Consider the following 26,626-nt stretch of genomic DNA (forward strand, 5'->3'; position numbering starts at 1 on the left):
ACATGTTTTTCAAACCTCATGTTCACTACGAAATCCTTGGGAAGCTGAGGGCAACTACAGTATCACCATAAAAATGAGCATTTGACAGAAATATTTCTTAATGTTCATGAAAATATTTACAAACTTTTGAATGTCTGAGCATTTTTATAATCCTACGGTTATTTGGTACTTTCCCCACAATAAGAATCTCAAATCCACGTTTAAAATCGGAAGTATTGCATTTCATTGCTAATCCAGTTTCATTGTCAGAGCTGATCTTTGTGCCAGATTCTGATTCCCCTTAAAATATTCCAGATTCAGGAACACATGCACCAATGACAACTGAAATATATGACATTTTTCAAACCACACAGAGAGGAGAATCAGGTCAACTGTGCTTCTGGCAGCAATCTGGAAGTTCTGTAGGAATTGGAGCCCTCCGGAGACCTCACGACAGGGGCTGTGCAAGAACATCCTCTGCTCAAGTTTTTCAAGAAGTCTACCTAAAAACCATCACTTGTCTCTGAGCATGGGGAAAGCAAAGGAACAGAGAAAATGTCTGAAGCTCTGGAAAGTTTTTAAGATTCATGTTTTGAAGATCCCAGTCTGCCTTAGAAATCTCAATCAATTCTGCTGGGCCAGTGACCAGCTCAGAGCCAAAGTCTTGCACACTCAGCTTGGATGTTCGCTTTCGTCATGGAGTGGGACATGACAAGCAAGGCTAAATTCAGGGATGAGATAACACCTCTAACTCTGTGGCTTCCACCTAGATAACTGAGTTTCGGGCTGTCGTGTACATTACAATATAGGATGGCATATGATATGCACAGTCCTATACTTCTGTCCCTACAACAAAACATAAACACTCCTATAAACACTTCAGTCCCCAAAAGAAAAAGGAGCAAAATTACCCTCAAATTAAAAATAGGTAGTTGAGGCTACTGAGCTGAATAGAAACACTCTGACAGTTTTCTTAAGAATTCCTAATCAATTAATTAATAATTGAACAGGTTCCTACATTTCCTGCATGTAGGTCTTACATTCATAGCACATCCTTCCTCTCTCCTCGATTTTTCAAGAGGCCCTGTCTTCCTCTGAAATTCAAGCTCTAATTCTTATTTCCTAATTTTCTTAAATGTAAATTGAAAGTATAAATATTATGTTCAAAAGCACCAAAACAATGGTGCTGAGGGACAAAGAGACTTGTTCACTCATTCACTCAAAAGCTGCGAGGAGAATGCGGGATGTAATTTGCATGGGAAGAATGGTACCAACATCAAAAGTTATTCCAAACAAAACGACTGATTCATTCCCAGGGAGAGGCAACGATCTTGTATATTCAAGCACATCAGGCAGAGTGAATTATAATACATAAACACTATTGTATTTTAAGATAAAAGCACGGAGTTCCCAAAACATAGTAGAAAATTAGCATTTGAGTTCTGAAGACCCGAGTAAGCGGAATACATTTCCGGAGAGAAAAACCACCTGGTTCACCCAATTATAAAAAGCTCCCTCTCATTTAGCTACATAGAAATGACAGCTGGATCCTCCCTACACCTCTAGCTTAATTTTTAGGTATTGCTGCTTGTTTCAAAGCACGCAGGACAAGAAGATGATGAAGGAATTCTGTGTATTTATTACCAGTGCAGATAAGATTTACATCTGACATCCCAGAATAATGACATCTACACTGGTACCTAAGATATTCTTGTTTCAGAACCGAGCAACTTTTAAAATCCCCTTTTAAGCTTTGCAGCCACGGAAGACTCTTAATAATTGATTATAATTGATTTTAACCGTGTCCTAACCTGGGCAAAATGGCAAAGCCAATCATCTTTGTCCAGATGGGATACGAGAAAAGAGCCCCCAACACACAGCTTTAAAAGCTCCAGACACGAGCAGAAGATTAAATATTTAGTCTGCAGAAGCCTTGACCTCCCAATTCCAGCCAGTTTTGAACTTGAATTGATTTCCGACAAGGCATCTGGGAGATGATTACAACAAAATGCACTAAAGCTGGGCAGCCTTTATTTTAACATCCCAGCAGCTTAACCTGTTAACAACAGCAATTGTTTTAGATACAATACCAATTTCAGTACCAGACACTAGGAACGGGCCATGGGATACAGTGGTGTTAGAGCACAGCCACTCGCATTCCTCTCGTTTGTGTTTCCACCACACACCCTGGGTTTCAGGGCTTCAAAAAACTCAGCTAAGGAAACACCAGCCAGGGCTGAGAGGCTGGAGATGGGCGAAATGCTGGCTGAAGCCAAGGGGGCTTTCCCTGAGTAAGGATAAGCACAGTCAGAACTTGGGCATCAAAGAATATATTATGAAGTAAGAGATGAAAATACCAGAGCTACGTTTTTCTTAAAGATTTCACTCAAAGGATGAAAAAGCCTTTGCAAGTAGAACCATAGAATGGTTTGGTTTGGATGTGACCTTAAATCCCATTTTGTCCCACCCCCTGCCATAGTCAGGAGCACCTTCCACTATCCCAGGTTGCTCCAAGTCCTGTCCAACCCGGCCTTGGACACTTCCAGGGATGGGGCAGTCACAGTTCTGTTCTCTGGACAACTTGTTCCAGTGTCTCACCACAGTCACAGGGAAGAATTTTTTCCCAATATCCATCTAAACCTACCCTCCGTTTGAAACCATTCCTCCTTGTCCCGTAACCATATGCCAAATAAGGATATTCCCAGAGACATTCCCACTTCTGAGCAGCCCCAAAGTTATTCTAATACTTGGAAAGAAAAAGACAGATTTGCGGTTTACTTATGGATAGAGATTTGCTGACCTTACTTATTCAAGCAAGTCAGTGGAATTAGTTTAAAGAATTAATTAAATAGGGTGGGGCCTTAAGTTGCCAACACAAAAATCACACTTGTATCTAAAGAAAAAGATCCAGCATTATGTAATTTCTCTCACATTTCCACTAATTTCCCTTGCATCACCAATAGTATTTCCTATTGTAAATATTTTATGTTCTAATATACTTATTTATCCCAAACTTACATCAAATTCTGAAGCAAAGAATATAATTTACAGACTGCATTTTCAGATACCATAAAGGAAGGTATGTGAACTGCCCATGGAACAGAAAGCAGAAATATTTATAAGCTTTAAAAAATGAAATTGTGAGACCACAAATTAAATTGGCAGAAAGAGCAGGCAGATAGAATGGCTTGGAGATACTCTTGTTTCTTCCCCCCCTATTTGCCTGGGATCAGCAGTCAGGACCTTCAGCTCATGTAGATTTCTTTAGTACTTTACTGTTTAGATTTTATATTAATAGGAAAAAATAAGGGAAAAAGGCCCCACTTTTACAAAGATGCTCCTGTTTGAAGAATTTGCAAGGTAAATGTCAGAAACATCAGCGCTGGGCATATCCTGTGGGAGTCTGGAAACAAGACTAAACTGTACTATTCTATTATAAACACCACCTAATCCAATCACAATTAATAAAGTGGTGGCTCAAACTGCTGTTTGATTGGGTGGATTTTTTTGCAATAGTAATCACTATTGAAATATTCCTTATTTTAATATGCAGATGTTGCTTTAAGCAAGGATATTTTAAGCTCAGCTCTGGTATTCCACGCAGTGCCCGAATTCCTAAACATGTTTTTTGACTTCACTCCTTTCCCATTAGGGCTGGAAGATAAACAAGTGTGTAAATGCAAAACAATCCTACATTTATGACTAAAACAATATTGAGATTTTCACAAGTAACCCTGAGACAATTACAGCAGTTGGTACCATATTTTCACCGTGGAAACTTTTGTTTTAGTTAACAATTGAAATTACAATCAGATGTGCTCATCCCTTGTTGAAGTAATGAACAATGGTACATCTGAGAGAGGGATTCAAAGTGCATCATTTATCTTATCCCATTTTCAATTAGGCCGAGCGCGGTGTAAGATGGTTCCAAACTACACCACAGTAACAGGGCAAGGAAATTTATTACCACTCCAGTGCTAATCTTAGCAGATGGTAAAAAAATATTTTTAGCATGAAATATGCTAAAGCAATAAATCTAAACAAGGTAGATGTTATCAACTAATATCTCCCCAGTGTGAGGTAAAACTCCTGCATGACAACTCAGCATTCCTATAAACTCGGGGTGAACGCTGGAAGATATAAGTCTCTCTATAGGATGAAAAATAACAGAAATTAGTTGAAAAAGCATTCCACATGCAGTTTAATACAGCATGCCTAGTGGAGGAAAGAGAGGGGCAGGATTTTGCTTAGCAAGATTTTTTTCCCCTAGACAACTAATTTTTTTCTTACAGGAAATTTTTCGTTGACTCTGGGAAAGATATAAATCCAGTAATTCTCTCCTGCTTTGGAAAAAACTCCCTCACTACCCAGTCTTTAGATAGAAAACAAAAAGACAAATATTAAAATAATCTTAAGAAGGAAATAGGCAAAACTTGGGGCAAAGGGATGCAAAGAGAACCCTTCTCTTGCCAATCTATAAGCATAACAAAAAATGTAATAACAGGCAAAAGTAGAAGGGAATATGGTTTCCATTGTTATCAACACACATTACAGAACATGTGAAATTCAGAAGTTAGAGTTCTGCACCTGTGCAGCAGTGAAGATACTGAAAATACAGGGAGTAAAAAATGCTCAGGAAACTTTGGAGACATTTTATTTATTGTATGATAATGAAAAGAGTTCATTAAGTTATAAGAAAATTAAAATCAGTAAGAATTTGCCACAGGCAATGATGCCTTTACCATTTTAAAACTCCTCCTGTTGCTGATCTATGTGATGGATAGTGAAAATAAATGACAGGTTCCAAATTATAAATAAATAAAAAAGTGGTCCTTTTTGAGGACAAGAAACCAGGATTTTTGCCAAAGTTTTTGCCTGAAATGGCAAATAGCAGCATCAACCTTTCTGTTTCAAAAGAGGAAAACAAAAATAAAGACTTAAAACCAATTTAAAATTTTGTTTAATATATTTGAATGTGCATTTCAATTTTCTTAAAAGTGTTAACTTGATGAGCAAATGACATAAGGAGTTCCTGTCAGGAGATGGACTTGTGAGTTTTAGGTAGGGAATGGGCACCACATGAGAAATAAAGGAAGTGTACATAGCTCAAAAAATAAGAAAATTTGCTCCCCCTAGGAATCCTGCAAATTTCTTTTCTTTTCTTTTCTTTTTTTTTTTTTGCTTTATTCCACCTTTTCCAAGCATCAGGTACAAAGTATTTAAAATTAAAATAACTGCTCATAAACTACCAAACAGGACACTTGTGACTCCCAGTAATCTCACCAGACTGAGCTCTCTGGGTAACGAAGCAGAACTGATGACCAGTTTGGTGGCCACAATTAAACCAAAGAACAACAGGAATGCAAGAACCTCATATATTGAAAACAGGATAAAATGTATAAATTGCAGGCTAGAGAATTACCCAGAACTATTCCACTCCCAAACCATTCCAAGGGAAGACTGTCCGAATTGAAATTAGTTTAATACATTACCCAAAACACTGCTGTAATCTTCATTCTCAAATCACTTGGCTGAGTGGCTCAAGTTTTTTCTTCTAAAACCCATCAGAGCAGAAGTAAAAATGAGGAATACGTATTTGTCCCAACAAAAGCTAAAAAGCTCAGTTCTGTAGTTTTTACTCAACAGAGAGACTGGCAAAAGGAGACCTACCTGAATGAAGGCTACAAGAGCAAGCCCACAGAATTTAAATAACTTCCTTATCTATTAAAATATAAAAACTTATAATAAAATTGTGGCCATTAAAATCATAGAATTAATCTATATTGTGTCTTTACAGTTTTGCTTCAATAATAGAAGTAAAATAGATTAAGGTTTTAAAAGCAGTAATTTTGTTGCTCTAAGATTTGGCTCTTGCATTTTTATGCCTCGATTAAGAATTTTCTTAATTTGCTCCTTGGTTCAGGTGCCCCCCAGCCTCACAGGCTGACCACACAAAGGCTGAATTAATTCGAGAGCTTTTTAATAAACCTCAGAAAGTTTTCACAAACCTTATAGATTAACCATGAGCCCACAAAGTGGAGATGAGGATTCAGACTGCCAGCACCTGAGGCTGAGATGGCATATGCTGGAGAGGGCTCCCTGTGTGCCAGGCAGGCACAGGAGGGCATCTTTTCAAACTCAGAGATGCTCAGATCGAGAGTCTCCGTGGTGCCAACATCAAGTCCAGAAGTTCGACTTGTGCAGAATCAAAGTTTTAATGCAGCAGGCCCAGGAGAAACCTCCCAGGAGGCTTCGAGTGGGGGAAAAGAAGAAGGGAAAGATTATGCACAATAAGGGAGCAGAGGAAAATCACAGACCTAATTTGGGCTGGGGTTACCTTTGCATCAGAAACTGTGAGGAAGGTGTACTGGGAGCGAGTGATGGATGATACGTGAGGAGAAGCAGCTCCGGAGCCGTGAGGGGAGGCATCGACCCGAGCCGTGAGGGCAGGGATCCGCCCGAGCCGTGAGGGCAGGGATCGACCCGAGCCGTGAGGGCAGGGATCCGCCCGAGCCGTGAGGGCAGGGATCGACCCAAGCCGTGAGGGCAGGGATCCGCCCGAGCCGTGAGGGCAGGGATCCGCCCGAGCCGTGAGGGCAGGGATCGGCCCGAGCCGTGAGGGCAGGGATCCGCCCGAGCCGTGAGGGCAGGGATCGACCCAAGCCGCTTCCGCGGGCGGGAGCTGCTCCGCGCTGACAGTAGGGCCTCTGCCAGCACAATTCCCGCCAGGAAGGCTTTGTTTGTGCCCCACACAAACTGTTCCAAGGCTGGAAACTGCTCTCAGAGTGACACAGATGCCCCTGGGCTGTAACGCCATGGCCAGACGTGTGTCAGCTCCGAGCTCCGGGCTTTGGAGCACACACGCCTGAGGAGGTGAACCTATTCCGGGGACGTGGGACTCCAGCAGATTTCTGGGCACAAAAACCAGCAGGTAAAGTAACAGCAAAACCAAACAGCTTAGGGAAGCAAAGCAAGGCGCCTCTATATAATTCCTGGAAAGGATTTATAACCTATATAAACATGGATCATAAAGTCATTGGCAAACAGATACAAGTTATTTCTAAAAGCTGCTTAGTTTAGATGTCAGAATTTACAATTCTGAATGAACCGACCCCGCTCCTCAGGACACCTAATTCCATGCCTTGGGAATGTACTGGCTGTTCTTAGCAGAGACTTGACTTTTGATCCTTCCCAGCGCTTGGATTCCTGTCCAAGGATAGGCTCTCAAGTAATCTTATGAATGCACTTTGAGATAAATGTCCAGATGAAAGATTTTCGTAAAAAAGAAGCTTACAGCATCTGGCCACTCTGCTTCCCTTCAGCACAGTTCTGAAGGACTTAAATGGAGATATATACTGAGGGGTCAGCACCCAAAGTGTAATATGCGTGGCAGGGAAGCTTTCCATCACTTGTCACATGGAGTCAAGTTGCTATAAATCTCGGGAACAAGATGGCTTTTTCTTCCCTCTGTTTTTATGAGAAACAGGTTGCTGATAATAACTGGTCTGACACTTCGACCTACTTCCTAGTGAATTCTGCATCAGTAGGTTACTGTACATAACTCTAAGAGGAGAAGCTTTTCCTCTCAGAACTGCAGGATGGATCTGAGGTTCACTGTGCTTTTCTGCTGAGATGCAGAGATCTCACACTGCTGTCAGCAGTGTTAGCACAGAGCCAGCCAGACCTGCCCACAGCATGAGGGCTGGGATCCTAAATCGTCCACAAGGTACTCAGCTTCTGGGCAGCTCCAGATGTTACTTTTGGCATTCCTTGTATATTTTTTTCCTATTGAAGAAGCTCTTATAACACAAACCCGTTAAGGCACAATCCCAGGTTTCTCTGGTCACTCAAGAGGCAACCAAACCAATATTGACATTTCACAGGGTGTCAGTTCATAGCATCATTTTGTTCTGCTCCAGAGGAAAGACCCCCAGCTCTAAATCCAGCCAGCAGGAGAAGATCAGGAGATCAGAAATATACCTGCTTGTTAGGGTGCATCCCTGTTGTCCAGAGGCACAATTCCCATTCAACTGAATCAACAGATATCCCATATAGGAAATAAGTAGATAAATGGACTTGGTACTATAGATTCATCCTGCAGTGCAAAGCAGTGCAAAGTTTTATGCAGGGAGGACATCTGTATTTTGTGTTTCTGTAAGTTTGGGGAGTTCAAAACATCAACTACAGAGAAAAAGCAAATAACAAGAAAACACAAGTATGGTTGTTGCAATGGAATTTTGAAAAATATTTCACCTGTTTCAGAGTAGAAAATGCTGAGGGAAACCATGTCATCACTATTACTTCTGTTACTTAACCAATCTATTCTTTCTAGTAAAGAACCAGGAGAAATAAAAAACCATTGATCTTTATTTATTGACTTCCTAGTGAGTATAGTTGAAGTTGACACAAATCAATCACAATAAAGTTAAAAGGATAATATAGCGTAATATGACTCAAGATTGAACTGCAAGTTTAGTTACTGAAACTCAAGGTTTTAGCATACATAGAAATGTCCAGTTAATAGTATTCACATGCACACTGTAAAATGAAAGGGAAATTCTTAGTGCTTGTAACATTTGAAAATGTTTTCTTAGCCAAAGCCAGAAAATACAGAAATGTGAGGAAAAATAGGTCTCTTTCTGAGGGAATAAATGGCTCTTTGATTTTCTTTTCTCTTCACTTGTTGCCATTAATTTAAAACTTTCCAGGCATTCTGCAGGCAGTAAAATGGGCCAAAATATTCCTTGCTGTCAAAAGTAAATCTGGTTACAGTTTTGCTTTAAAGATGGTTGGCAAATGGCAAATGAACATGCCAATAAAGAGCGCTGCTGCCTTATGCTCCTTAAACATGGTAAACAAGAACAAGAAATCTTTTGAGATGAGGGGAAGCAACACTAAAATCACAATTAAGAAGACAAATCCAGCTGATTTCCATGGGCTGTGGCCCTGGGAACAGGCTGATTGCTGTGGGATGTAGTGGAGGTTTGTAAAACTGAGTGGCTGGAGGCAGCATCAAAGCATGAAGGAAACTGCTGCTTCCTTCCTTTTTAGAAGGATCCAGGAGACAGCAAATGAAATAGAAACGTCATTCAGAACAAGGAAGTATTTGGGAAAGGTGGAGGGAAATGATGTGGAATTTCTTTTTAGCATCATCTCCCCAGCTGCCTGGTGATGGTGACACCCTCCAGAGCACCCAATACCAACCCTCTCTGAAAGACTGAACTGACTCAAACACTGGAATAGAAATGAAAATAAAGGCAACCTTGCCTAAACTTCAAATTGGAAAACATAAAATTATATTAATTGGTTAATGTCATCAAAAACTAATTATCAGAGCTGTAATTTTCCTACCCAGCCCTTTTTTCTCCCTACTGATAAATAATAATTATCTATTGGCTACAATAATGTGATCGTCACAAAAGCACAATCTGTTGAGATTTAATTGTAATTCCTACAAGGAAAAGTTTCTCCTTTTAGAGATCCAGTGGGATTTGCAGTGTTGGGACCAAGCTCTGCAAAGGCATCTTGGGCTGAGCACAGTACTGGTAGTTCTGATGTATTGCTAAGAACACAAGTGAGACCAGGGGTGTGGGCAGAGATTCCTCCATCAAGGAACACTGGAAAAACACAGAGCAGGGTATTTAACTCTCATTCCCAGTGCCCTACCTGTGGAAATACCACAGTGAGTGATGTGGAGTGTCTGTAGTTTTCCCACTGCTCAAAACCCGCCATTGCCTAAGATAAACAGAAACTTCAGCTTTTCACCACAATGCAAATGGACCTTTAAAATATAAACAGCACTTAGAACGAGCTCAAACTTCAGCAGCCAGAGGGGACATTAAAGAAATTCCTGGCAAGAGCAAGTGCTGAGTCATATAAAACTGACAAAATAATATGGGCAGTTATCACCCAAATGCATTATTTATCACTGAAACCCATTGACGCCTGTGCTTACACAGGAACCCTCCTGTGATATTGAAGGCCAAAGTGTCTTCTCTCCCTAACAACAGTGTTGTATCTTTGGCAACTCGAGCAGGGACTCGGAAAATCAATAGCACTTCATGAGCAAGGTCTCGAGCTTCCTCTTTTACGAGGATTCTGTCAATGCAAGTGGCCATTACTGTACTTTAAAGGCACGATATAAAATTGCCTCAACAAGATATAAGACACACGGTTGGAAAGAACCTGGGGAGAGTATTTTAGTCAAAGTTAAATAGTTTCATCACGTAATTACTTCTATTGGCACATCTCCAGCTGGAGACACTCATGCAGGGTAGGGGCTTTCTGGGATGGGGTGGGGAAATTGGAAGAGAGGGCTTTCTACTGGGCTCAGGCTGAGCTAAACAAGGTCAGGCTGTTAAAATGGAGCCACAGCCAAGCACCAAGACTATTGACAGCAACACAGCAAAAACAAAGTTGCTGTCTTTTTGTTTTCATCTTTTTTTTTTTTTTTTTTTTTTTGGAAGCTAAGTGGTCTGAAAGTAGTTTTAGCTTTATAGCTGAAAAATATGTCATCCTGATTTGCAGACTGGTAATTCATTTTCTAAGGACTGTTTAGAATTTATTCAGGGGGAAAAAGGAAGCTGTGCTGCTTCCTATAACTGATTCACATTATATGACAAAATTTAACTTTTGTGTTTTATGGGATTTTATGAATTCCACTAAAACCATTAGCTGGTTGTCTCTTTGTGATTAAATTTAACCACTTATGCAATACTTTAAACTGATGACAATCTGGCCTTTATTTATGTTTTCTTTTGTTTAAAATGCACATCATTGCAGAGAAAAGAAAAAGACACTTCCATTGATTCTCTGGGAATGAGAGAAAGACAGTATCAGCACCAAAAAATAAAATCACAAAAAACTAGAAGGGTTAAAACATTTTCTGCATGAAAAGGGCCACCCACAGCAGAGGTATTTTCCTGAAAAGACTTTTCAAGTGCTAAATACATTAATTCCACGACTGAGTGTCACCCTCAGGGTTTTCCACCTGGGTTCTTTTTTAGGAGTGCTCCCTTCAGTCAAAACCTCACAGGTTTGGGTTAGAGTTCAGAGCAGGACACTGCCATCCCACAGGGCAGGTGATCCAAGACTTGCTTTGCCTTTTGAAGCCATCTCAGAAGGCTTCGCAGCATCCGCCCACACGGCCTCATTTTATTCCCTAAAACATATCAGAGCTGTCCTCGGGGTCAGGCTATAAAAATTCTGCTTCAGTGGCTCGGAGTACATGATTCCATGGTGTTTCACCCCGGAACACTGGCTCAGCCACACCAGGAACCACACAGGGTCAGGTGTTACATGACGTGGCCGTGAACGCGCGGCAGCACGAACCCCTCGATCGGGGGGACATCAGTCACTTTGCACTGCTTGGTGTGGGAAGTGGAGAGCAGTCCTTGATCCTGGCTGAACTGAGAGGATTGATGTGCTGTACCCACAGGACAAACCCTCTACTTGTGTACACATGGATAATGCAGACCTGCTACGTAGAGATGAGCTTCCCATATTAAATTGCATTTATAAAGCTACTTTGATACCTGCACTTGTCCTCTAATCTGGTTCACTTGGGTTTTTTTCCAGCTTCACATAAATCAACTGCCTCAAACAGTTCCTTGCTTTTTTTTATTCTGTAATTAACCAGTGTGAGGTTTAAGACAAGAAGTATTTAGTCCTGGAACAATGACAGAAGTAAAAGTGAATACTGTATCACCCAGCAAAGCCAGACATAGGGTTTCTGACCTCCATAAAAACCCTTTCCCTCTATTTCCAGGGAGACACTCTCATATATATCTCTGCAAGCTATGTCAAGGCCTCCTAGAAATTTTTCTAATACATTCATTATAAGTTCTGCATCTCTCTCTCTCTCCGAGGTGAGCCAGTGCCTTTGGACTGAGGAGCTAAAGGGTCAGGAATATGATAAACAGTATTGATAACGCCCTTAAAATGATAACTGCTTAAGTGGGATATATTTAAAAAATCATTGCATTTCTTCTGGAGGCTGTGATTTTCCAAACTTCACATTCTTAAGGCTCTCAGAGCAACCAGAGCCCTGTACCTGAGGGACACCAATAGCTACAATTACAGGGAGCTGAGGCTTTCTTAACCAGGATCCATGCTAAATATCTCATCACAAATTGCGTGAGATGATGATGTGTTCCTGGAGCTACCAATTTATAAAACAGTAAATTCTATTTATTTCATTTTCACCTTGTCTTAGAGGCTTCCAAAATACTTTTTCTTGAAACGCATTTATTGAAACATTTTTGTTTTCACAACCCAGTTAATTTATGTCTATAAGGCCTCTGGATTTCTCCTCCTTGATTTCTGTCAGACTGCCCCCTCCATCTAAAGGCATTTCACTTGCTAGTATGGATCAAGATTATTGGCATGTGAGCTCTGTGTTGTTGCACAGTCACAGGGAGGGAGGAAAATGCAAAAAAAATGCTCCTTAACATAACAAAAAGCAACATATCCCATCTATGCACAAGGATCACCTAACAGTACACTACAGACTGGATCTGGCTCATTAGAAAAGAATAAAAAAATTAAAATTCCGACTATTTGTTCCACTTCCCATTCATTTCAGGTGTTATTTAACTGTGTTTTTTGTACCCTGACTCTTCACTTAACAACCTCTTAAACTTTTGAATCCTTGGGTGGGAATTTGACATCACACCTGAACATCTAAGTGCTGTTTTCCAGGCAGTACAAGAGCACAACATGTTAAATAACCAGCCATTAATGTCAAAAAATCAAGCTTTACCATACATTTTTGGCATTAATTTTATAAGTACCATAAAACAAGCTTTTTACTGGGTAGTTTTGGTATATAATTTCTTCCACAAGAAGAACAGTTTCTGTATAGTTAACACATGTGGCAGGGTAAGGAAGCATAAAAACAACATCACTGTAAAATTCATACTAAATGATGGAAATAATAACTGGAATAAGTGTAATTTGAGTAGCAGCCTGAAACAACCAGCAGAGAGTTGAGCAGTGCTAAAGTAGACACGCTGCAAAGGCAAGTGGTCAAACCTGAGACCTGAGCAGAAAAAGGAGAGCACTTCTCAGTCAAAAATACACTTGCCATGGAGAAGGGAAGTATTTGAAGGAGCTGGTGTGACACCAGTCGAGGAATTTCATGGATGTGGAGCTGTGGGGGCTTCAGCATCTCTTAGGAGCGGGCAGAAGCTGGGAGGGAGCTCAGGTATGGACACCTGGCCTTCTTAGAGTGGGACCAGCCCTGTAATTTTCCAAGTAGAGCAGCAGGATGTTATTTAGCACAGGTGTCTCTGTAATTGTGGGACCGAGAGAAATCGGTGCGCAATGGCCCACGGCCTCCCCCTTCCACCCGTGTAATGCGGCAAAGAGTCTGCACACGGGGAAAGGAAAAGTGGGAATCTGCGATCCACGGCACAAAAAGCATTGTTAGCCCCTCACTGACTCTCCTGGATGACAAATATTTATTCAAGGGCTGCAGTTTCTGTTCCAAACCAACTTTCCTCAATCGAGAAAACAGATAATAAATTTACCACTTCGGTATTTTTGTACTGGTGTAGCAGGAGCCATCCTGAAATGTTCCTGTTTCTTCCAGAGGTAATTATGTCCCCCACATATAAAGGTATATTTCAGACCCATATAATCTTTCAGGCTTTTTTCATTTCAACTGCTGCAGTTTTAGAAACAATGAAACTCCTTTCTGAGGACAAATGGCATGAATAAGTCAAAGTGTAATTTTAAGGAGCAGTGTGAACATCAGTATGTGGCAAGCCCACTGTATTCCAGTTCTATCCTTCCACAAAAATATGGGAACCCACAAAACTCCAGATTAAGAGTAAAAAACTTCACGTTCAAGGGAAGCAATACTTCTGCCATAAATCTACAGGTACGAGTCTCACGGAAAGAGAAGAATTTGTTCACTCTTCCCGTGGAGGATTTTCTTCTCCCTTTCCACCACTTAAATAGCTACTTGGGAAAGTCAAAATAAAATATTTAAAGGATTAAGAAGAGGCAAACGTGCTCTCTAGGACATCAACTTACTCACAGACACGTTAATAACTTGGGATTGATCGAGTGATGCTACAGTAAACCAAATATGAAATAAGAAACAATCGGTGCCAATATCCACCTGGATTCATTCCTGTCCATCACCTGGCATGTCAGGATTGACACACAGCTAATAAAAAAAAAAGCTCTTTTTGGAAAATTTAGTTAAAAATTCAATACCTAATGATGGTTTTGCTTTCTTATTAGTCCTGGTTCTAAACTGTGGTTGTTAAGGCTATGTGCAAATATTCCTGCCCTTAAACCCATGTCAAAGATGTGATTGGGAATCCAACTAAATTGCCATAAGCTGCACCTTCAACTAGGAAAGACTCAAACAAGAGGGATAAATTCCAGCAGGGAGCATGCTCTGGTTTAAAGGCAGGAGGAGGCACTCACATGCAAACGCCTTTAATGCCAAGCACACTAAAAGGAATGCTCAAAAACCTCAGTAGCTTCTAAACTAAGAAAAATAGAGGAGGAAAAACCCGGAGTAAATCTGTTTATCTGACAACATGCAGCATTTCACAACACAGGCCAACACAGTTTATTGTGCATTTAAAAAGTCTTTTAAAAGGGATTTTTTTGTATTTTTTTCTAAAAAAGAAGGTAACAAATTTGCTCTGTATGTTCTCATGCTCTCAGATTTTGGAATAATTCCCCTCTAACAGCAATTGGACCCTGCTATGCCGATCAATTACGAAAAAACACTGTCATTGTAAAACCCCACACAGCAGAGCAACGTGGGGTTTTGCAGTATATAATTGTGCCAGCCTCAAACATGCATTAAAGGCAGCCATGGGGAAGCTGACCATGCATTTCTTGTTAAAGGCAACAAAATTATCCCAAATTCTCTTAAGAACTAAGCATTCCATTTAAAATATCAAGTGCAAGTTAATAAGATACTTTTTCAAAATCAATAATTCAGATTTTTTCAGTAAGTTTTCTATTAGCATTTCCCCCATCCCCCTAAATACCATTATTTTTTCCCCAGCTGTATAAATAGTCTTATAGAATATGGCCTGAATGAATGCACCGTTCAGAAAACAACATAATTACAGCCATTTCCAGCAAACTGGGTGCCAAGAAAGTTACAAATTAATTGAAGGTTAGCACTGAAAATTAAATCCTAGTCAGTTTGAAGTCATTTTTTAGGCTAGTTTATATAAAATTAAATAGGAAGTCCAGTCTTCCCAGTGTTCCATCAGCTTAGTGGAGAGATTTTTAAGGTTCAGCTGAACAAGTGGTTTGTGCTGTTGTGTCATGTGGAAAACCCTACATTTCTCCCTGTGGGTATTTCTTCTTCTCAGCTTGTTTTCTAGGTTCTCCAAATGGAGAGACCAAAACTCCTGGGTTCTTTCCCAGTTCTCACTCCAGAAGAGAGAAGAACCTATTAAGGTTCATTGGCCCCAGTCATTATGAAGTCAGTTTTCACTTTCTCATTCACAAGCACACACTTCTCTTTTTGACTGTTGTGTACCTCCAAAGTGTAATGGCTAAAAAGTTTTATTCCTAATTTAGAAAAAGCAAGAAAACATAAATCAATTATTTAGAACCCACAGTTTCAGGTATTTCAGGTGTTTTCATGGAGTCCAATCACAAAAAACCAAGAAGGAAAGATTCAACATGCCAACATCAAGAAGCTCAATTAAATTCTTACAGTTAGGTCAGAGAACCCAGTAAAAACCACAATAATATTCAGAAAACCCCTTCCATCCATCCAGCTTGGAAGCAGCTGTGGAGCTGTTGCCTTTTTGTTTCTTTGATCATCCCTCTATGGAAGCACAGCATCTGGGGATGAGAATCAGGTGGATTTTCATGCCCTAGGAATACATCCGATGGGCTGGCACTTAACATCTTAAATCAATTCCCAGAGTTATCTAGAAACTTTACATGAAATCCCAAAAGCTGTTCCTATCTTTGCTGGAAAGCTCTGCCCACGCTCCCTATCCATGCTGGGCAAAACACTCAACCTCAGCCATTTATCTTGTGTTTTGCCTGCAAGGGATACAAACATGCCTGTGTTGAGAGGTAAAATCCAGGAGCTTTCCAGCATGGAGAAATTCAGCTTTCGGTCCAAGGAGGATCTGTTTAGTTTCCTTCTTCTCTCCCAAATCAAAGCAGCTCCCTAAGGAGACACCCTCTGCTAGTTAGATTTCCCACTCCCTTTGGGAACCTGCTAAGCCCTCCTCATCCTAAATGAATTTAATCTTTCATCTCCCAGCTCCCAGGGAACTGCTGGAACCATCAAGCTGAGAAGGGACAACCCCTGCCTTTGCTCCTATTTGGCAGACCGGTGACAACAAAGTAACAAGGTGACCTGGAAAAAAGTTACCAGAGGACACCAAGGAGGCAGTTCTGAGGGGCCAAAGCATTCTTGGGAGAAGGGAGAAGCCAGGGCTGGATGTCTGCTCTGTAGGGTTTTTATTCTTGTGTGTCAACAGTTTCACATTAAAGGCATAAAGGAAAATTTCTCTCCTTCCCTGCTCCTACCTCAGTGCCCAAACTGACTTCTACACCCACCTGCCAAAGTTACAAGACATCTCAGTAAGGAGAATCTCAGTCAAAACTGCCAAAACAAAGCCCAAACATTTCAGAACTGTTTCTTCAGTGAGTTACAATTAGTCCAATATTCAATTGAAATATTCTTGTTGAGCCTCATTAGCTTTTAGGGATTTAGAAACACAACTGGGGAAGCTTTAGGTCAAAAGGCTGTTACACAGGAGGCCTGAATTTTGAAAACATTCCTGGCAAGTATTTTCTGACTTATTCCCAGCCTCTTCATTCTCTGTTTTCACTGCTCTTTTTCTATCCACGAAGGGTATATAAAGGGCATCTAAAACTTTAGTCAATAGATCCATTATTATGATTGGCTGAAAACCATAAAGTGCATCCATCAAGCCATTGTGTTGCATCTTGTGTTAAATTATGGTGATAAATAGTCCTTCTTTCATGACGTCACCTACTCAGCTATGCAGAAATCCATTCCCTGCTGCCATTATGCATCACTCAGGCTCGTGCCAGCCCGCTGAAAAATCCTCCCCACGCCACGGCCCTGCAAGGCTGCGCTGCTCTGCCGAGACAAATATTTTCTGTTGCTTTTATGTCCTATTGTGAAACAATTGTTTTCCTGGTTCCCAGCGTTACCCCAAGTGTGCAGTAATGTCCTCAGCTATCAGCTCTGGGCATTGTAGCTCATGTACTTTTAATTGTTTACAACTTGCATCAGAACTGGATTGAGTCCATTTGTACTCATATTGTTTTATCACTACGAGATGATACATTTTGCCACCTTCTTCTAGGTCAAAATTGAATCCTATGGAGAGCCTTTGAACAGAGAACTAATATTCACAGGAACTGAGCTGGGGATGTATAGCAATTTTATTATTATGTTTGGGATTTTGCTTTGAATTTAGACGAATCTTTCTTGTATAATTAGATTTCATAACACTTGAATTACAGCTTACAAAAACAACAATGAACAAGAATAAAAATATTTGCCTAAAATTACTTTAAATCAAATGATTGCCTATGAAAACAAAGAACACTAACAGCTTTAGGGTTTTTTTCATGTTTCCTTATTATTATACATCCAACTTATCTTTTGTTTAAATAAATTGTCTTTTTCTTCCCTCATTTAGTAAAGAACAGACGAGACAGGATAAGTCAGGGACAGCTTTTCTAAGATATTGCTCTTCCATTTTGGCACAAAGTGAGGAAAATGAGGGATGTATTCTAAGGACAGCAGCAATACCTTGCATTTACAATTCTCATTTAAAATTAAAAAACAAACCCAAAATTGGGCTAATTTCCTACTTCTAATGGGAAAAGTATGATGTGAAGGAGCAGTGTCAGAAGCAAGAATCAACAGCAAAAACATTCTATCATTTTCAGGCTCCCATAATCTTCTTTTCTTGTTATTATCAGCAGTACAACATAAAAACAAAACCAGAGAAAGCAGGTAGCACCTCTTCTTACACAGAAGGATCTGTATCACTTCAGGCACAAAAAGCAGCTACATTTTCCCCGTCTCTCTTCCTCTCTTTGGTGTTTCCAACACTACTAAATGTTGAATTAAGCCTGGGGGAAGTTGGCTTCAGCTCAAGGTAGGAACAAAAAACCTAAGGGACGTAGTAATGATTCTTCTCATCCCTTCTGAAGGAGGAATGGACACGCAACAGGCTGAAAAGAGCTGGACTTTTGTCACAGCTGTACCTGAGCACAAACCCTTCCATGATGATGCTGGAAGAGCTTTCCATGTGCACTAAACACAGAGCCACCTTCTCCTTCTCCTATGGGTTGTGGATGTTCCACATTTCAACACTCTAGAAAGGAGAGGAGGAAGGGAAGGGGAAGGGAAGGGGAAGGGGAAGAACACTCAGTGCTTATCCGGAGCCCAGGAGCCGAAATGTCACCTGCCAGAGCTGTAATCACCACCTGCTCTACATCAGTGACAACCCCAGTGGTGGTACTGTCACACCTGCAGCTCAGCACCTCCCGCTCCTGCTCCAGGATGAAACACATCTCCACATAATTAGCTGGAGAAAGTAAAGTTCTTTCACCAGCACGGCTGAAACACAGGAATAGAATGAGCTGCCCCCAGGGAAACACCAACCAAACGTTTCTAGACACCACTGAAAATGCTTGGGTCCTGTCTTTAGGCACAGCCCTTGTTTGCTTTTAAGGTACTGGAAAGTACTTATCCAGACTCAAAAGGTCTGGATATGGGCTGGGATCCGGATAGGGGAAAACCCAGATTGGGTCTGGGCCGGGATCCAGAATGGGAAAAACCTGGTCTGGAGTAAAGCCTGATCTGGAATGGGGGGGGGGAACCCAGACTGGGTCACAACCAGGATCTGGAAGGGGCAAAACTCAAATTGGATCAGACTTGGGATCCAGAGTGGAGGCAAACCCTGACTGGATTTAGGACAGAAGCAGGAATGGGGGAAAATCCAGACTGGATCATAGCTGGAATCCGAATCGGGGAAAACCCAGACTGGATTACGGTTGGTATCTGGAATGGGGGAAAACTCAGACTAAATTGGGGCCAGATTCGGGAATGGGCTTGGTTTTCCCATCTTTAGGCATAGCCCTTATTTGCTCTTAAGGCACTGGTTCCAAAAGATTTGGGGGAAAAAAGCTGAAAAGTGAAAATTATCACTGTGATATTTTGAAGGGATTCAGCTGCTGAACCAACCCCAACTGATTATGCAGCAGAACTTAAACCTAAAGCTCCCCAATATCCTAAATACTCATAATAGAATCTGCAGAGCTACTTAGTGGAAGAGAATAATGCCTTGTGCCCCTTTTTGTCTCATTCCTGTTGCAGCTCTAACCTCCACCCTGTGTCATTACTTTTACTGGTAAATGATGAAAGAAGGCACCGTGCAGTTCATAAATTGGATTGGGTTGGAGGACTAAATACCTAAATACGTCTGAGCACTCAGCGAAAAGATTTGAGGTGGGAGAAGGAAATTTCCTTCTAGAACCCCTAGAAAGCCAAGAAAATGTAGAAAGACAGCTGAAGTGCTTTTGGGGAATGCAAATTGTCAACATAATTTTCAAATTCTTTTCAAATTCAAATTGCGGCTTCTGTGGAGAGCTGCTGTACAGTACATAAGGTACACTTTGGGCAGCGTCACTGGGAACATTTATAGAAACTTCCCTTTTTTCCGGCCATTGAAAAAGTAAAGCGTAAGTAGGATACATTCAAAGATGATTTGCAAAATTTTGGCTTTTGCTTATGTAAGCAGACTGTCAGCTGAAACTCCCCCCCAAAGATGCTCGTAAGGCTTTACGCTGGGAAATTTGCTTGAAGAGCCTGACCAGAAGAGAATGTTTGGAAAAAATCCATGCGAGGAGAACAACGGGAATTTGGTTAAAGCTGAATCAACACGAGTATTTCATTTGCGTTTGATACCTCTCGATTATATTAGCAATGGAAACCAGCTGCCTAAATGCTGAGAATCGAATGGGGATTTGATCAAATGGGGAATAAAAGGTGGGGTTTGATGCAGGATTAATCCAAGAGCAGGGAAGCACCCAACAACTCTGAAATGACCGGTTATTGTGAAACATTTTAACCAAAACTCTACCAGAACTTACTTTGAGAATGGCATTCAAATCCTAATGTTCAGAGGTGCTTAACACTTGTTGAGGGTTCACAAAGGGGGTAGGACTGTACAGAAGAATTGGCCACAGAATCTGAGCAGTTTTACACTACACCTTTGTATTTTGTACCTTCAAAAACTGATTATAACAGGGTTTAGTTCTTCCCTGTCTCATGTAACAGCTGCTGATGACTGAGGCGATAAATACCACCTTGGAGAGTGTCCCATGAACAAGCAGTGACTTTACATTTTCGGAACACCACACAGCCGTTGCCTTCCTGAGTGTTATTTACACCTCGTTGTGGAGCACGTAGCTATGCTTTACTTTTCCAAGGGATGTACTACTGCGCCGTGGCATCAAGCACACTTCTTGTCTCATTCCACTGACTTCTGAGGCATGATTTCTGTGCAGTGAGGGATATATTTATCCCACCGCCTGCTGCCCACTGTATTTACCTGCTAAGTGTCCATGGAACGAGGTGATAGTATCTATAGCACCAGGTGATAATGCGCTATTGTGTTTTCAACAATCCAGAGTGCAATGGAATACACCATTAATTCTGATAGGTCTGTGAGGACACCTTTGAAAATGTTTTAAAAGACAGATTAGTGTCTCATCAAGGCAGAGATTAAGTGAAAACACTTTCAAATTTGTCATGCAGTGTGGTATCTGTTGGGTTATTTATTATTTCATAGCGCATGCAAAGTAATAGATCAAATACACCTTAGAGACTCCTCGGAGATATCAATGCCTTTCAGTGTATTTAAATACACTGGCCAGCACAACTGCAGCTTGGCATTTTACTTTCTTCTTAAGACAACAAAGAGATTTTCAGTGCCTACAGAGACGCTGCAGTTCCCTGCATCCCTCGGTTAGGAAATCCAGATTCCCCCTAGACTTGTTCTCACTGGGCTGAACTGCTGTTCTATGGATGGTGCTGCATCACCTGCATGTCCCCTGGAGTTTAAATGTTAGACCTGGCTTGGAAGGGCTGTTTTTCCACTGATGTCCATTTCCCTCTAATTGCTAGGTTCAGATGGAATGCTGGGATGGAGCTGCCACCAGCACTGGCCTGGACACCCGACAGCTTCTCCTTCACATGGGAGAGTGGGGCAGCGGGATGGACGGAGCCGACAGCAAGGCAATGGGAAAAGAACTTACTTCTGCCTTCTCCCTCCTTCATCTGATTGCACATAAGCAAAGAAGGGAAGTAATACCACAACATATTGTTTGCAATATGCTCTCTTGGCCATAGGGAAGGGAAACAGTTTGGAGATTCTTTTAAAAGCACTTAGCATGACATACAGTCTTTATATTTTGCTTGGGTGATGCCTGCCTTCTGCTTGTCTTACTTATTTAGGTTTCAAGTCCTCTTAGCAAGAGTGTTCCTCTCAAATACATTTTGCAAATCCAGCGAATAGTTTTATTATAAAATAATTAAGACATTATTAACATTCATCCTTACAGCTTCCCACTCTCCTGACTTCCTCACCATACTGTTCCTGCTGAAAACACGAAGTTCCCTACCACAACGCTTGCCTTTCTCCAGATACTTTGTCTGGAGACAATTAAAGAAAATCAGAATGACAACGATTATCAAAGGCAAAAGATAATATCATATTCAAAGAACAAAAATAGGATATGAGACCTCAAAATATCTTTACACAAATATCAAAGTTAAAAAGAAGGAAAGAGACTTAAAAAGAAATTATTAAGTAACAAAAGGCTCTTTTTTTTCCCCATGCCCTTCAGATCATTCATGGCATTCTGATTTGAAAGGAGGATGACAGAAAGAGTGGGAGGTTGTCTGAAATTTTACACTGGAAACAAACAGGTGCAGACAATGAGAGAATAAGTGTGCTGAAAGCTGCAGTTCTCCACTAAGAAATGTTAATGCACAAGTCAAATCTATCGAAGGGGAAATCGCCTCCCACAACAAAGGGAAAATGTAGATGTGACAGACAGAGAGATGCCAGGCAACAATCAAAGAAAACAGATATCTAACCTAGTTATTCAGACATGCAGTATAACTCCTATTATCCTCCCATTATTATGAGGATAGTGACATGTGCTGGAAAGTCATACACAGTGTCCCAGGACACACTTGAAACACAGCAGAGAAGCTCTTGACTTCAAGGATCCTATATTCAGTCTCCAGTGAAGACACAGGGTGAGATATTGCAGATCTAAAGAATATCATATAGTTAAAAGCTGTCAGAGGAGAAAAGGGGAGATCAGCTGTCTTGAGAGATAAGCCACAACACAGGCTCACCACAGAAATATACAGAAATTAGGGCTTAACAAGTTCCCACACTGAACATAGCTACAGATCTGGCACACAAAATTTGTATTCTCTATATTTACTTCTGTATTATCTCCCAAATGCTTTTATCTTGGTTAAAAGAGCTTTAATTTTGGAAGGAGAACATCTAGTCACTTTGTCATTACCCCTAATAATGTGAATGGGGAACAGAATTTGTCAGTCTTGCAGCGGTGGAAACAGCTGGTGTGAAACCCTCCAGGTTCTCTTTGTCCAGCTTGGCAACTGCAAGCACAGTCCCATTGTGCTGTTACAATCACAGTCTCCTTAAGAATGGAGACACTTTTCCAGAAAGAAGGAAAGACTGAGCAGTGTCATTTATAGCATAAGAGAGAATGGGGTTGTCCTCCAGCAAGAGGTTTGCAAGGGTGAGGAAGATGGTAAGGAAGAGTGTGTCAAGCATTAGCTGCTTCTCTTCTGTTTTTTCCTTTTGTTACTCCTTTATGGTTTTATTAATCTCTTACAATCTGGATTTCAATGAAACCTTCAGTTTTATTCCCCAGTTTTTGTCCTTGTAGGATGATTCCTTCTAATGGCTAATCTGGAGGTTTGCTTGTGGCTTTGACCTCACCCTGCCACTTTGGGATTAATGATACCCACCAAGGTGCACCTGATCAGTTGCACACACTGACAGAAGCATCCCCTGAATGAAGCAGCAGCTTTCCCAGAGTCCCTTTTGGGCTTGTTGGGAGAAATACATTGGGATGGGCCGCTCAAAGCACTATCAAGGGAACAGAAAAAGTTTAAATTTTAACAGCCCATTCACAGCACCCATTCTTACAAACACCCTGTCCAAACATGAATCCTGAAAGGAGTATAAAAAGAACTTTCCACTTCCCCAGAATCCATTGCCCCGTAAAGATGGAGAGAAGAGGACACACACTTCAGCCTGATACATCCACAGCACTTTGTAAAACAAACTGATTTCCCTGGGAGGGCTGTTACTCTCGGCAGCTTTTCCCCAACCTTTCCTTTATTCCAAAGCCATTTCAGGTACTGCATTTTGCACCTCTAAGTGCAGGTTAAAATATTGTACAACAGCTATGTTTCAACAGCAGCACACAGCCACTCAGTAGACAAAGATGTGCTCAGAGCTTCATGAATATATTCAGCAGTTAGGAATTGGGGAGAGAGGAGCACAGGGACATGGATTTACTGTTTGCATTCATTTCTGGGCATGAAACATTTTTCTCTCATTTAAAGAACAGTATTTGACTAGTTTGACATGTTGAAGATCCAGCTGGAGAGCAGCACCAGATGAGACCATGCTCACCAGCAACAAGGAAATGTCTCCAGTGCATGTTTCCTTGCCAGTGGTTTCTAGGAAGTGACAGGCGGCGCGGGATCCGCGGATCAGCCGCTTCATTGTGCTCATTCCACATTCCGGCGCTGGAGAAGGCACATGTTGGGAACTCACCCCACTGCTAAGGAGATCAGCACCGTGATAGCAAACGGGGGGAAATTGTCCCAGGAGAACTGGAAAGATGGGAGCAGAGCCCTCCCGACACCTCAGGCGGTGCCTGTGCTCAGGTAGTGCTGGTGGGAGCCATGCTGACCACTCTGTTATGGAGCCAGGAATACTCCTGCTTTGACTCCAGCTGTGATGGTAAATTCAGTAGTGCCAGGAGTGTTCCTGAACACTGAGACAGCACTACCTGCACACAAGTTACCAGCAGCTTGGACCAGGGTCAACTGCAGCTCTCCCAACAATTCCTGGGTCAGGCTAGGACTCAATGTATGGAAGGGCAGATGCCACTCCCAGTTGGCAATTTACAATAGGACAGAGGTGGCCAAATGTCTAAATGTTCCAGAAGCCAAGATTCCTGTAAATGAAAGGACTGAATGCAGGGGTGTGACTCCCCGTACCCCAGACATGCTCTCTTCAGTTAAATATGTAGCTTAAAAATTCAGATTCATATTCAAGGATAAAAGCACCCTTTGCATTTGCCCTTTCTATTTGGCTGTCCACCCTGTATACAGTTCAGAGCCTTGTCCATCACCGGGACAGTGATCTCCAATTTTAGACATCTGACTTCCCCTTGGCAATTCTGAGTGGGTGTTTAACGTAGGTGAATCTGAACTGTCCTCTGGAGGAGCCTCTCTCTCTGTCCACTAAATATTTATTAATGAATAGACCTATATTCCTAATTTACGTATCTGAATTCGATACTTAAAATTAAGGGGACTCAATCCTCGCTAGAATTCTTTTTGAGGTCCTGACACTGCTGGTGGCTTTCCGCAAACACAAACCCATTGGATCATTCTCCTGTCAAGTAATCTTCATTGCTGAGCAACAAAAAATGTTCTTCCTCTTACCTGTGTCTTTGTTTTACAGGATAAAAAATTGTAAATTCAGGTGTAAATTATGTCCCTATCAAGGCCTTTTGGTGGAAAATTTGAAGGCAGGGTTTCCCAGTGAGGTAACCAAAGCTTAAAGCCCTCATCTTCCAGCCTCTGGGACCCAGTGTTTCTTTTGCTATGAGCCATTTTTTCCTTCCCTTTTATTCGAACCTCTTCCTTGACTCCAAAGAGCTGTAGAAAGCTCTGCCACTCCTGATTCTGTTCCCTTCTCAGAGCACACGAGGGCTGGCCCTGGTCTGCACCTGAGTCTGCCCATGGCAAGGTCCATCAGGCACTTCAGTGGTGTTTCTAAAGGAGACAGCTGCTGGAAATCCTGAAGCCAGAGGCCAACAGGAAAGGAAAGATGCTCATCGGCTTTCCCAGCCTGGGCCTGCCTTTTCACCTCTGATTAGTCAGCTCTTAAACATCTCAGATGGAGGATGCCACTCACTCCCTGTTTGATTGAGAAGGTGGGTAAAGCTGCAAGTGTCGAGGGACAAGGGATGCCACTGTGTTTCTGACTTGTCTGGGTAATCCCGACTGCCACTGATACAGTCACTGCTGGTGTCTCTTTCCCAGCTGCCTTAAGCTGCCAACCAGTTTGATAAGATGGGAACTTGGATGTGCCTTTAGATTACCAGGAAAAGCAAGGCCACAGGTCTGCCCTGCGAAAGCTGGGAGTTCCGGAGCAGCTTCTCTAATTAAAATACTTTGTATAATGCACAAAAATACACAACTGTTGGGTTAAACAGGAAATTGCCCTCTCCCTAAGGAAGCTAAGATTTCCAAAGAACAAATAATTGCTCAAGACAGAGCAATCAAAAACTCACCATGCACCAACCTGCAACTACCTCACTAGTACAGAAGAATTACCTTCTAGATTCCGTGGATTCTTTCCAAGCTGCACAACATTGGGCTTCTTTCTAGAAGTTATTTATAACTAAATATTTCTAAACAGTTTAAAAATAAGAGCCACATTTACCAAATCTCAAATTGGGAAGCTGGCCTCAAATTTCCCTGCATGGTAGATCAGCTGTAGAAGACAGCAAAGTGGCTGCAAGTGCCCAGAAATAAATAAATAAATAATAACTAAATGTGGACAAGCAGTCAGGATGTCTGTCAGGGATGTGCAGCGCCTTGGGTATAAATCAGTGTAGCTCCACTGACTTTGATGACACCAGGGCAGTTGGAGGCGGCTGACACCGAACTGCGTTTGGGCTGTTTGTACCCCCACAGCATCATCAGCTGCTTCCCAGGGTTTGCCTTGCTCCTGGGGCCAAACACATTCACCATCTGCACCTGAGAATAATCACCCAAAAGGGAAGTTAATCTATCTAAAAAGTGTTCAGTTTTTTGTTTGAAATAAGGTAAATGAATCCAGATTGTTGTGGGGTTTTTTTTTTCCCAAAAGCAAACGTGGGGAGTGATTGAAATTATTTTTCTATAAAAAGAGAAAAGGCTCAAAATTTAAAACTTTTCATTATTATTTTTAAAACATCAGAACTCTTCACTACCAGGCCAGCTGGATAATGCTGCTGAGATGATCCCACCAGCTATTTCTCCCTGCAAATCAGGGGACATGATTAGATCCTAAGTGGCATAAGACCTGGCTGGTTCGGAAATCTCCTCTCTTCTTATTGTCATATCAACAAAGATCAGCAAAACTGCTACACTTGGAATCCCTTTCATATAAACAAAAGGAATTGCTTTAGCTTTGTATTCCACACAGACAATCCTCAATTTTGGAATTTTATCCTTTCTGATTCAAAGACCCACTTTATTAACCTCCGGAGGATCTGCCCAGGACCATCTATTTTAATTAAGCAATTCAAGAAG

The 26,626-nt window shown here is 41.4% G+C and overlaps 1 long non-coding RNA gene across 1 annotated transcript in view; it reads left to right on the forward strand.

Annotated features, from left to right (window-relative positions):
* The first annotated feature begins 6,494 nt into the window (after positions 1 to 6,494).
* Positions 6,495 to 26,626, forward strand: part of LOC116441646 — a 43,065-nt gene continuing 22,933 nt past the window's right edge. The window contains exons 1-2 of the long non-coding RNA XR_004239202.1: positions 6,495 to 6,910; positions 21,161 to 25,260. This is a non-coding gene — a long non-coding RNA (uncharacterized LOC116441646). The remainder of the gene's footprint in view (positions 6,911 to 21,160; positions 25,261 to 26,626) is intronic.

The sequence above is a fragment of the Corvus moneduloides genome, chromosome 3 (genome assembly GCF_009650955.1).
Source record: "Corvus moneduloides isolate bCorMon1 chromosome 3, bCorMon1.pri, whole genome shotgun sequence".
Classification (NCBI taxonomy): domain Eukaryota; kingdom Metazoa; phylum Chordata; class Aves; order Passeriformes; family Corvidae; genus Corvus; species Corvus moneduloides.